This window comes from Drosophila serrata, unplaced genomic scaffold, assembly GCF_035046125.1.
Source record: "Drosophila serrata isolate PLE 108 unplaced genomic scaffold, ASM3504612v1 contig_376, whole genome shotgun sequence".
NCBI lineage: Eukaryota > Metazoa > Arthropoda > Insecta > Diptera > Drosophilidae > Drosophila > Drosophila serrata.
The window spans coordinates 2,360,875-2,374,238 of record NW_028257274.1 but is presented as its reverse complement, the minus strand read 5'-3'; the positions used below and the strand labels follow the sequence as shown (position 1 = coordinate 2,374,238).

At 36.8% G+C, this 13,364-nt stretch overlaps 1 long non-coding RNA gene across 3 annotated transcripts; it reads right to left on the bottom strand.

Moving 5' to 3' along the window:
- Positions 1-1,196: 1,196 nt before the first annotated feature.
- LOC147642656 (uncharacterized) lies at positions 1,197-3,914 on the bottom strand. 3 transcript variants are annotated; one of them, XR_015273191.1, is made up of 2 exons: positions 2,797-3,914; positions 1,197-2,415 (listed from the first exon to the last, which is right to left on the bottom strand). It is a non-coding gene; the product is annotated as an uncharacterized LOC147642656 (long non-coding RNA). The 3 variants fall into 3 exon arrangements; XR_015273192.1 differs by having other exon boundaries at positions 2,801-3,914; XR_015273193.1 differs by having other exon boundaries at positions 1,197-2,289; positions 2,801-3,914.
- Between the last annotated feature and the right edge of the window lie 9,450 nt (positions 3,915-13,364).

Below are 13,364 nucleotides of genomic sequence, written 5' to 3'. Positions count from 1 at the left end.
AATTTGAGCGGCAATTGTGTGTGTTTGTGCTCACCTGTCGGTGCAAGCGTTGCATGTTTTAGTGGGCGGTTTTTGGGGGCGTCTCTGGCTCGCTCTGGTTGGCCGTTTGCGGTGCCATAACTTGGCTGAAATTAGCATTGATTTGGCTGCGGCCTGCCACAATGCATTGCCCCTAATCGATACCCAATGTTCCCTGCCCAAATGTGACTGGTTCATTGCTGCACTCAGACTTTGAATTCGAGAATAAAGTACAGTATTTTCTACAAATAATTAACTATTTTTTAATAGAAAATAAAATGCTCAAAAAATTTAATTTAATATTTATCAATATCTTTATATATTTTGTGGATCAATTAAAGCTTTAAGAAAAACCCTTAGCCACAGAGGGACTTTTTGTGGATTCATCTGCATACACAATTTCAAATATATATACTTTTAAACACTTTTAATTATTTAATAAATGTTGCATGTAAATTCCCAATGCTAAAATATAATAAGGGAAATCGGAGAATATATAAAATTCGCCATTTATTTTTCACCATTTCCTATAAAAATCGATGTATATGTATATAAATATATATTCTATGAAAATGTATAAAAACGCACTGCGTTAAAGGAAATCGAAATACATTCAATATAAAAAATATAACAAATTAAATAGGTCGTTCACTCACCGATTTCTTCATTTTCGCTTCTGCCGTCTTCTACTTCCGATATTTATTTTTTAAATCGGAAATTAAATTAGTTCAGTTCTTGCCTAACACGGGATTTTGTCTCTTTCCATCCTTTCTCTTTTTTTAATTCGCACTTTACACCAGTTAAACACCACACTTCTTAATCACGGAACACATTTTTTGTATTATTTATACACTTAAAAAAAAAAGAAAAAAATTTGTATACATTTAATTCACAATTGGTGTATTGAACACTACTCTTCTTAATCACGGAACACATTTTTTGTATTATTTAAACACTTAAAAAAAAAAGAAAAAATTTTTTATACATTTATAATTTAAAACTCAGAAAACTTTATGTATTAATTAAACACTCAAACAAAAAAAGAAAAAAATTTATTAGATCTTGCATTTGCAAACAACGAACACTTGTATTAAACACTCAAAAAAAAAACAAGAAAAACCCGAAATGGAAAGGGATGGAAAGAACTGTAGAATTTCACTCGCGATCTACAACACCAATTGTCTCTGGCATATTTAGCCAGCATTGTACTTTTATTTTCGCTTAGTCAATACACGCACTTTTTATTTATAGTTCTTGGTTTCAATCGCTTTCAAACTCCAACGGCAGGAAAAACAGTTATTTTGCACTTCTTCTTCGGCGAGATCGCTTGCCAAGCATAGGCGCCAACACACATCCATACATACATACATACATGTCGGCGGCGGCTGCTGTTGCCTTCCCTTTTCCGCGGGAGTCTCTGTTGTTGTTATTGTTGTTGTTGCAGTTTAGTTGGTTTAATTTGATATTCACAACTTGAATGTTTAGGAAATGTCTTCTTTTTATCATTTACGTATTTTCAGAGTTTTTTGTTATTATGTTATTATTATTATATTTAACTTAATAAATAACTAATTATCTGTCCCCGTGCATAAGGCAGTTAATTGAGCTTATTAAATCGCTTGGGAGGTTAAGCTTTTTCCTCGCACTTAAAAAGTTTCTCAGCCGCAGCTCACTTCACTTTGCCAAATTTGATCTGCTTACGCTGTCACTCTCTCGCTCTCATCGGCACTTCTTATTCCCAACTTGCACACGGCATTTGACACTAACACTAACACAATGTTGGCTTAACACTTCGAATTGGAATTACACGTACAGGCGGAGGCTGCTGCCGACTTGCATTGTCCGCAGGTGTCCCAATTGTTCTTGTTGTTGTTTTACAAGCTTTAACACAATTTAAACTAACCAAATACTTTGATTATGTCTTTTTCATCATATTTATGTTTGGTTAGACACCCGTTCACTTTGGCACTTTCTCAATTCCTTTTTAACGCCGCCAGAACATTAACTGAAAAGAGGCACGGCAATTAATTTTAGTTTTATGTAGGAAAATCCATGTTTTCACTGCTAACTTGAGTGTTCCCACATAAAGGGCACTTAGTTTAGTTGAATTAACTATTTTGTTGGTATTATTACACACTTTTTCCGTAGTTAAACGTTTTTTAACAGCAGCGCAACTTAATTTTTCACTTTTTTCCTCCTCCTCCTATGGACAGTTGAAATCGTTTGACATGGTAATGACGGATTTTTCGGGAGCGGGAGAGCGATGCAGCGCTTTACCCAGAGAGTGGGCGAAGATGAGGAAAAGAAGAGCAGATCATAATTGCGAAATTTTTTTTGTGGGCCAATTAAAGCTTTAAGAAAAGCCCTTAACGATTAAGGAATATTTTATGGGTTCATCTGCATACACAATATAAATATATGTATGTATATATTTTTAAACACTTTCAATTATTTAAAAAATGTTGCATGTTAAAACCCAATGCTAAAATATTAAAGGGAAATCGGAAAATATATAAAATTTGGCATTCATGTATATAAATAATATTATATATAAATATATATATATTAATATATATTTAATGAAAATGTATAAAAAAGCGCTGCATTGTACTTTTATTTTCGCTTAGTCAATACACGCACTTCTTTTCTATATTTCTTGATTTCAACCGCTTTCAAACTCCAACGGCAGGAAAAACAGTTATTTTGCACTTCTTCTTCGGCGAGATCGCTTGCCAAGCATAGGCACCAACACACATCCATACATACATACATATGTACATACATTTCGGCGGCTGCTGTTGCTGCCTTCCCTTTTTCGCGGGAGTCTCTGTTGTTGTTGTTGTTGTTGCATTTTAGCGGGTTTTATTTGATATTCACAATTTAAATGTTTAAAAAATGTCTTCTACTTTTTATCATTTACGTATTTTCAGAGTTTTTTGTTATTTTCACTTTGGCATTGGAACAATTTATGATTTTTTCACATTCCGTCTCCCGCTCTCACTGTTCTAATTAAGGAAAAAGCAGAGCTTACTTTAAATTCACTTAAATTTCTTAATATTTCACTTAATAAATGCCTAATTAAGTGTCCCCGCACATAAGGCAGTTAATTGAGCTTATTAATTCGCTTGGTAGGTTAAGCTTTTTCCTCGCACTTAAAAAGTTTCTCAGCCGCAGCTCACTTCACTTTGCCAAATTTGATCTGCTTACGCTGTCACTCTCTCGCTCTCATCGGCACTTCTTATTCCCAACTTGCATACGGCATTTGACACTAACACTAGCACAATGTTGGCTTAACACATCGAATTGGAATTACACGTACAGGCGGCGGCTGCTGCCGACTTGCATTGTCCGCAGGTGTCCCAATTGTTCTTGTTGTTGTTTTACAAGCTTTAACACAATTTAAACTCGCCAAATACTTTGATTATGTCTTTTTCATCATATTTATGTTTGGCTAGACACCCGTTCACTTTGGCACTTTCTCAATTCCTTTTTAACGCCGCCAGAACTCCAATTGAAAAGGGGCACGGCAATTAATTTTAGTTTTATGTAGGAAAATCCATGTTTTCACTGCTAACTTGATTGTTCCCACATAAAGGGCACTTAGATTAGTTGAATTAACTATTTTGTTGGTATTATTACACATTTTTTCCGTAGTTAAACGTTTTTTAACAGCAGCGCAACTTAATTTTTCACTTTTTTCCTCCTCCTCCTATGAGCAGTTGAAATCGTTTGACATGGTAATGATGGATTTTCGGGAGCGGGAGAGCGATGCAGCGCTTTACCCAGAGAGTGGGTGAAGATGAGGAAAAGAAGAGCAGATCATAATTGCCAAAACTTGAGTTGAGTTGAGTTGTGCTGCTGCTGAAAAAAATTTTAAGCGCTAGAACAAAGCTAAATAACACCTACAAAACAGTTTAATCATTTGAACTTTGTGCATTTTACTGTGTGAACACTTAATCAAGCTTGAATCAAGTGAAATATTAAAGAACTTATGAAAATGCGAAGTGCGCGCGTTTTTTCCCTCCAATTTGAGTTGTGGGAGGGGGAAGCAGAATAAACAACGCTTAAATTGTGCAAATAACGAAGTGAACATTATTAAATAACTACAAATGTAGGTACGTAATATAATATTTAGGCATTATTTAATTTAATTATCAAGTGAATATTGAATTTCAGCCACTAAAACTTCAGTAAAAAAACTGAGACTCCCGCGGACAATATGAGGCAGCACAGCCGCCGATGTGTATGTATGTGTGTATTGGAGCCCATGCATTATCTGGTGCGTGGCATGCAACCTCGGCAAAGACGCTGCAAAATAACTGTTTTTCTAGCGGTTTGAGTTTGAAAGCGATTGAAACCAAGAAATATAGATAGAAGGTGCGTGTATTGACTATGCGAAAGTAAAAGTACAATGCTAATAAAACCTGCCAGAGATCACCGGTGTTGTTGTTCGCGCGTTAATTTCACAGTTCCTTTCCATTCCTTTCCATTTCTTGAATTTTTTTTTATATATTTTTTTGAGTGTTCTGTGATTTGAATTTTAAGTCTTGCTATTTAGTGTTTTTAACGCAAATGCAAGTATTTAATATATAATTTTTTCTTTTTTTTGTTTGAGTGTTTAAGCAATACATAAAATGTTCTGATTTCAATCACAAAGTAATATATTTTTTTTTAATTTTTTTTAGTTGTTTAATTAATACAAAAGTCTACTGTGATTAAAAGAAGTATTTTTTAGTGAAAAGTGTTTTTAATTATGTGAGCTGAAAAAGTGCCTTAAATAACAAAAGAAAAGGATGGAAAGAGACAAAATATCGCGAGTGCTCAGAACTAAATGTTCTGTTTAATAATTTAATTAATTAATTACCAATTCAACAAAAGATAAAGTCAAAGAAGAAGAAAGATGCGAAAATTAATAAATTGGTGAGTGAGATATTTATTTATTTAATATATTGACTGTATTTTGATACCTTTTTACCTGTAATGCAAAAATTTTGTTTCTTGGCCTGCGATATTGAGCTAGTTTTGACCCCTTTTAGATTTAATTTAAATGGTTTTCTTCCCAAAATGGTTATATAAACTTTTTAAATTGTTTGATAATATATATTTTTTAAAGTGCTTGCTTTACTGGGTAGCAAACATTTAACTAAAATTATTATTTTACTATTCCAGGGTCCATTTATTTAGTTAATTGTTTAACTCTGCTTATACTTGAGCAAGTTGCCGCCAAATTAATCGATCAGTGGTCAATTAGTAGGGATTATTAATGTAGTTTGACAAGAAACACGATTCTTTTATAATCTTCTGAATTACAGCATATTTATTACATTTATTTACACATTTATACATTTATATTATTACATTTTTCTTAGACCATACATATTAACTATTTATTGTCTATAAGAACATTATTATTTAACCTTTTTTACAGCCACAACTAAAGCCCCTAAAGATATTTATAAACACCCAAAATTAATTAGAAAATCTTCAAAATAATAACAAGAAACTAAATAACTTTTATTTAACCATAAAAACAAAAAAACCGTAATCCATAACACATAGACACGTGACCTCGAACCAATCCAATCCCCACAAAGTTTATTTTGATAAATGTTTTTGCTTGTAATGAGTCTCCAAGCAGAACAAACCAAAGCCAAAAGGCCCAGTATAACTCGGGCCTGTATTCCCCCTTTTCTAATTACCAATGTTAATGTGGTCGAAATCCTTTGGGGAGTGCCAGCCAGTCGTGTGCGACTCGAGTGTGTGTGCAAAATATTCGAGGGGTTGACCAAAACTCAGATCCTCATGGATCAGTCACCCTTTTTTTGCTGGATTGTTTTGCCACTCGAAAAGTTTGCTTAAATTCGGGGGAAAAAGTTGGGGAACTTTTGGGAAAGCCAGGAGAAGAGGCGGCAAACACTAATTGACAAAGTGTTGAATTACATTTTCGGGGGCTTCAAAAATTCTTAACTGACATTAAGTAAATTATTTTTAATACGTTTATGGACTTGTGCATATGAACTATGAGTGGATAAGTATTCTCGCTGCGTGTGCGAGTTGTAATTATGTAATTTTCACATGGATGTGATTTAATTACCGTAATGGGATTTGATCCTTCCTTCAGGAGACACACAGGGAGGGTCTGGGTGTAATAAAACACTTAATATGATGAATGATGAATGAATCGCAGCAGCGAAGGGTTCGCTGCCCCTGGTGACCCCAGGGATCCTGTCCCCTCTCCTTTAGTCCAGTTCTGCAGTGCTCTAGTCATAGTCCTTTAGTCCTGTCTCTCCGAGTTCCATATATATGTATATATAGAGAATTGCCTTGCACTGCAGCTGGTTATTTCCCAGGCTTCCCTTTTAATTTGGCGCGTGTGGCAAATTGCGCCAATTTACTTATTAGGAACGCAAAAGGAAAAATATTTTCCCACTAGCGGCAAAAACATAAGCAGAGGAAAAACGATTTTCAATTTTACACTGAGGTAAAATTTGTTAAGTGAAGGATATATATATAAAGAAACCCTTAAAGTTGTTTGTATAAGTTAAAAGATTTCACACCGAATTTTCACCTTTATTTCAGAGCGGGTAAAGGGGCCTCTTCATCTTATCTTTTATCTTAACTAATACATATTTTTAAAAGAAAATTGAAACTATTTTGGGAAGTCCAGAGCTTAAACTTGCAGCTTGCAATTTAATTGTAGGATCTAATCGAAAAGCGAATAAATATCCCTAGAATAAATATATTAATATGACGATTTTTTCGACAAATCCAAGTTTAAAAATCTCATAACTAAGCCAAAAATCAATTAATTTTAATATGGAAAGCTGTCGTATGTTAGTTATTATAAGATTTATAAATCTGCATATTCCATTTAAAATTTAAAAAAATTTCACATTTTGTCAATTTTTTGATAAAAGAAAATTACTTAAAAAATGTTTAAAAAATTGGTAATATTTTTTTTCTCTCTGACATAGCCAGAATGAATCGTCTGATAATGCTGATCAAGAATATATATGGTTTATAGTGTCGGAAATGACTGCTTCATTGATTTTTAAGCTTCGGAATAAAATTATAATACACAGAAAATGTAAAAAGATCATTTTTTGTTTTCCTCATCTGCCTATGGATAGGAAAGCGCTCAATATCGCATTGAAAATATGATTTCTTTAATTAAAAATTGTATTGAAAATGGACACTAAAAGTGAATTTATTAAAAGCATAAATATCTCTCCAAATAATCCCCGTACATCCTATTTAAAACCAGGAAGGAAGCTACTTTCGAGGAGGCAAATTTTGTACTCCCTCGCAGGAAATCCAAAAATGCATCAATTTCAATTCGGAAAGCTGTCCTATGTCAGTTTTTATTAGGTTAATAAATCTGCATAATCGGTTTATCATTCTAAAAAATGTCAAATTTTGGCAATTTTTGATAATAAAATTTGGACTTAAAAATGCTGAAAAACAGTTTGAATTTTTTTTCCTGCCTGAGATGTCTAGATCGATTCGCCTGTTAATGCTGATCAAGAATATATGTGATTTATGGGGTCGGAAATGATTCTTTCACATAGTTTCAAGCTTCTGACTAAAATTCTATCTTTCAAGGGTATAATTATGTCGAATCCTTAAAGGTATTACTAATAGAGTGCTTTAGAAATAACTAAGGTTATTAAAATTCTTAAAAAAAAGTATAAAATACTAAGAACTAATACTTAAACTAAGAGCAAATGTTTGTATTATTTTGTAAAATGTTTAAAAATAATTTTAAAAAGATCTTAAAAGGGTTTCAAACCCCGATAGATTTATATTTTCTAGGAAATAAAATAGGTTATACTAATCTGTTTTTTTTCACTTTTTTCATTAAAGTGTTCTCCTTTATTTTGCTTTAATATTTATGAATCATAATATTTCTTTCTGTGCATTTAAGTTGCCTTGGAATTTTTACAGGACGGGACCAGAAATTGCGTTTCGTCCTGTCAATGTCAGAGGAATTTCAGTTGCCGTTGCTTGCGTTCTCCTCGTTTTTTTTTTTATTTTTTATTTTGGCTTCTCGTGTTTTTCTCTAAATCGAAAGTCAAAAAAGTTAAATTATTCATGGCAAAAAAGCAATTTGAAAGCGCAACGGCTCCACGTATTTGGTATTTCGATGGGTTTTGCTAGGTTGGCTCGTTGGTTGGTCGGTTGAGTTGGCTTAGTTTGGTGGTGGGGAGAACCCAAAAGTTTTGTTCGAGTAAACGCAGTCAAATTGCAATTAGCCTTTTGTTGGGCGCCGTCTTGATTGCCATTGTTGTTGTTGTTGCTGCTGCTGCTGCAATTGTTGCTATTGTTGCACTTTGATGCATGCGTGATGAGGAGCAGGGGGGTTGGTACTGTTGGCTGACAGCAATTTTCCAGTTGTGAATTATGTGAAATTTTCACTGCCTGCTGCTGCTGCCTTGTGCCGTGGCTAATGGAAATGATTGCCAGCTAAAACGCAATAAAAGGGGGGGGAGGCGGAGGCGGAGGAGGAGGGGCTGCCTGTCAGTTGGCTTTAATTTAATTTTGCACACGAATTATAAATGAAATGAAAGCAAAAAAATAACAAGAGGAAAAAAAACACCGTGCACAGTGCACTGAGCACTGGGCACTGAGAAATTCAAGTGAACAAGGGAACATGGCCAACAAAGGGGGGGCGGCGGGTTAGGGGGTGTGGGACTCGGTTCTGATGCCAAACAAGCGCAAAGAAATGTAAACAATTCATTGAATTTGCAATTACACGCACATTTGGCGCACACACCAACACACACACAGCGAAGTGCGTGTAATGCGCTCGCATTGTTTGTATTTATTTCGGAATGTATCTCGCAGATACAGATACGCGTCATATATCCGCATCCGTGTGCGTATGGCATCCCTCCGCCCCGAAAAGTGGGAGTGACGCCATTTAATGTTTGCACACATCATGACTCGCCCGATACGCTTTTGTAATCACAAACCAATTGGAAATACGTTTGGCATCCGCACAAAAAAAAGAGGAAAAACAACCAAGGGGAAAAAAACACAGTTTACAGTTTACACGCAGATGTAAATAAATAAATAACTGCGGTCTCACCCGCTGGCTGTCATGGGTTAAACCCACTTTAAACCCGCCCGCGAATCGCAAATCGCGAAATCAAACCTGGCCCAGGAGCTCTGCGGGTGGCAGAACCTTATCGCAGCTTTCCGAGGTCTGAGGTGAGAATTAAAGCCAAAACCGCATTATGGCCTAAAAATTTGGATAATGGACTTCCATTTCTACAATAAATAAACAATTTTATTAAAAAGCAAACTAATCAATGTGTTCAGGAGGCCAAAATTAAGATTTAATAGTAATCAAATGGGGTTTCAGCTAGAATGCCTTTATAAAGATATATAGAAATGGAATATTTTAATTTTAAACAATGCAAAATATTATAAATTATCATTAAAGTAATATTTTAAGTATTATCTATCACTTGAATATTTACAAATATTTAATATTCAATGAGAAGTATAGTGTTTTTTACGGCCTCCTCAGATTAGTTAATTCCATATGTTTCCAATTCATTATTAAGTCTCATTAGTGATAGTAAAACAAGGCTAAAAAATTATATAAATTTAATACTAATTATAGAGACTGGATTTTTACTTCTAATCTAAGTTTTCTTGAATAATTATTAAAGTAAAAATATTAACACATATGTCTGTGTCCTGCCAAAGAGATGTGTCACAAGAGTATTTTATTAAATTGAGCAGTCAAAAAAAGAAAACCCATAAACAAAACACCAAAAATGCATTTAATTTGTTTAAAAAAAATGCTTAAAATGGCTGCCAAAGCTGCGGCTCAGGGCTTTTCCTATTTTCTCCCAAGGGGAGGGAAAAGGCAAACAGGGAATGGGAAAAGGAAAAGGAGTTGGGGAAAACTCCCTAAAAGCAATTAAAGTCGCCGGCGGGCAACTGCAGTTTGCATTAGAAGCAAAACCCCCCGAACGATGCTTTCGGTTGCTGCAACATCGCCATGATTAATGACCAGACCCCTCCACACTCCATCCACCCCCCCTCCATTTTCCCAACCCCCTGTGCCACATACCCTCAAGTGAGGAGCAATTATAAACCAAGAACTGAGCAATGTTGCGAGTCTCTGGCAGACGTCAATCAGACTAAGAAACCTGACTCTTGGCACTATGAGAAAATATTTCAAATTTATTGTGTTTATAGTAGAGAATTCAATTAACAATTATTTAGGAGGTTTTTAATCTTATTTAAATGTAATTGAAGTTACTTTTTAAATATTTAAGTAAAAGGTTGAAGACCAAGTAATAAATAGTAGCTTAAAACATACAATCAAATCTCTAAACATTCTACTCAAGATAGTTTCATATTAGAGCTTTACATAAGTCTCATTTAATATTTAATTAATATAAAATCACCCCTCTTAAACAGACTTTTTCCCTCAGTGCATAAAATAGTTACTTTACTTGCCATTCCACGTACCAAAGGCCAAATTAATAAAATCAAAGCAGGAGCAACAAAAATTTAATAAAATCTCGCACTCACATGGCGGCAAGAGAGAGGGTTCAGAGGGAGGGAGGTCCTTAAGGCGGGTGGGGGGTGGGGGATGGGGTGAAAGTGCAGTGCAGGGGGTGGCAAAGTATTAAAGGGGGTGAGGTCCAGCAAAGAAGATTAATGATTGCAATAAATCCAGTGACAGACAGACACAGCCAGCGAGCGAAGGACGCACTAATAGTGCCCACCAGCAGCAGCGGCAGCAGCAAGGACACAAAAGGATGCCCCGGCTGCTGCTAATAATGCGCAAGTTGAGCCAGAGTCACAGGAGTCGCAGGACTCGAAGGAGTCGCTGAAATCGTGGCCAGCTTACACGGAGCACGGAGACGGGACCACCAGCAGCTGGCTCCGCATGTGAGCTCGGGACGGGGGCGGGGAATGGGACCATTACGCTGATTAACACACACGCAGGGGGGTGGCTACTCCTGCTCCTGCTCCTGCTCCTGCTGCTGTTCCTTCTGGTCCTGATTCCGCTGCTGCTCCCGCTGATAACGTCGCACAACATGCCATAAGCCGCCCGGCTGCCGATTGCCAACTAGCGACTGCTCATTTGACCGTTCCCATATCCTGCGGGACCTTGGGGTGCGAAACGCCAAAACAGCAGCAGGAAGTGCACTAGGAAAAACAGTTTTATTACATTATTATAAATATATATTAGATATTCCCCTATATCTAACTTAGAGAGAAGGAAAGTCGTTAATTAAAAGCTAAATTCACTTGGGAAATTCATTGTGAACTCTTATAAATTTTTGCTTTAAGAAAAAAGTATAGATCATTTTCTAGACATCTTTTAACATTTTGTATAATTCACAAATCTTAACTATATTTATTTTTACAACCATCTTCTTGAACACTTCCCCTTTAATATTTCTCTCTGTGTAACAACCAGGGCCTGCAGAGAAATTCATCATCTCGCTGGGCCGCTGGTGCCATATCCTTAAATCTAATTACGACTTAATCGACGCCACTGGCGACAGTTGCAGCGAAAATGAAGCAGTATCCTGGATTGAGGATTTGAGAATACAGGAATACAGGAATACTATAGCGTTCAGGATACAAGAAACCAGGAACCACCACCATGAGCAACCCACAGGCAACGGTGAAGGGAAAACTTCCACCACCGAGGCTTATGATGCTCAATTGATAAAGTCAAGCCCGGACACAGTCCCATGTGCTGGCCATATCCTTTTTTGGCACCATCCTCCCCGCTGGTTTTTCGCCAACTGCCACGCTTTACATGTGTTAATCACAGTCGGCACACAGTGCCCCCTGGTCCTCCTTTTTCTGGTCCTTTTTTCCGTGCTCCTTTGTTCTACTGGCCAGAGAGAGAGTGCATTGTTAGTTTTAATTGTCTAAAAAAAGCGCGAACAACAATGCACTTGGCAGCCCACTGCCACCAGCAACAACAACAACAATGGTAATAGCAGTTGCAATACCAGTAACAACAATTGCAGGAAGGACACTACACTTTACGCGGGGAAGATGAGCAGGGGACCAGGACACGGCAGGATACTCTGCCAAAGTCAAGTGGATAATTGATAGTTCTGTTTAATTTATAATGTTTACAGATGGTATAAGAGGGGAGTATTCTTTAATAAATCGTAAGAGATTAAGAAACTAAAAAGAAGGCAAGGATTTCTATTCAAATGATATTATATTTTTATTAAAAACAGTTCTAATATTCAATTTCTTAGCCTAAAAAATGACTATAAGCAAACCTGATGCTAATTAACATTCAAAACTCAAAGTAAAGTTACTACAACCCTCTCAGGATTCACAAAGGACTCGCCTACTCCTACCAACTTTGCACAAAAAAAAACAAAAATAAAAACTAGCGACAACATTTGATGATGGTTTTGTTTTGCATATTGTGCCGTGTTGTCCTGTCGTTGTCCTGTTGTTCATTTCGCTTTTGTTTTCTAACACCCGCAGCGACAAACACACACACTCACACACATAGACATTTAAGGAGCAGGGAAAAAGGACGAGGACGAGGATGATGAGGGGAATGTTTGTATACGTGCGTGCAAATATCATTGCAAAAAGCGTACGTGTGGGCGTAAATGAATAAAATGGCTCGAGCCGCCGAAAAACGATAAATTCAATCGAAAATCGTTACATGTCAATGCATTAATCGGCCATAATCCCATTATGGCGCAAGGATATGCCCGCTCCCGCACACACACACACACACACACACACTCGCTCTCTCTCTCTCTCTCTCTATCTCCATTGAGCGATGCGTGAAAAATATGGCCACGCATCCTTTTGTTCTTCGCCTGTGTGTGTGTCGCATTTTATATTCATGCCCGCTTTTTGTTTGCCCGTTTGATGTTTGTTTTGTGCTTTTCCGAAACGGTTTTATCTGCGGCTCAGCGTCGCGCATTTTCCGCTTTTCCGCCGGCTTCGCCCGCCTCCGCCGACCAATGTTTCCACGCATTTGACAAATGGCTTCTGGCCTGCCTGCCAGTCCAACGATCTGGGATTCCCGATTCCCGGGATCCGGGATCCAGGTTCCAGGATTCATCCAGCATGTCGTCCCTTTTATATTTGATAAAAATTCCATCTATTGCATTATATTTACCTTGCAACTTGCAGTGTCGCCGGATTGCTGGATTGTTAGCCGATTGTGTCCTGTTTCCCCATGTCCTGCGGCTGCTGGCCACAATGTCGATGCCGCAACAATGGCTGACACTAAATCCTAGAGATATAGATGGTTGACGAGTGCCGGTTGGAGTGGAAGTGGAAGTGAATGTGGAGTTTCAGTTTCAAGTGCAAACAATGCG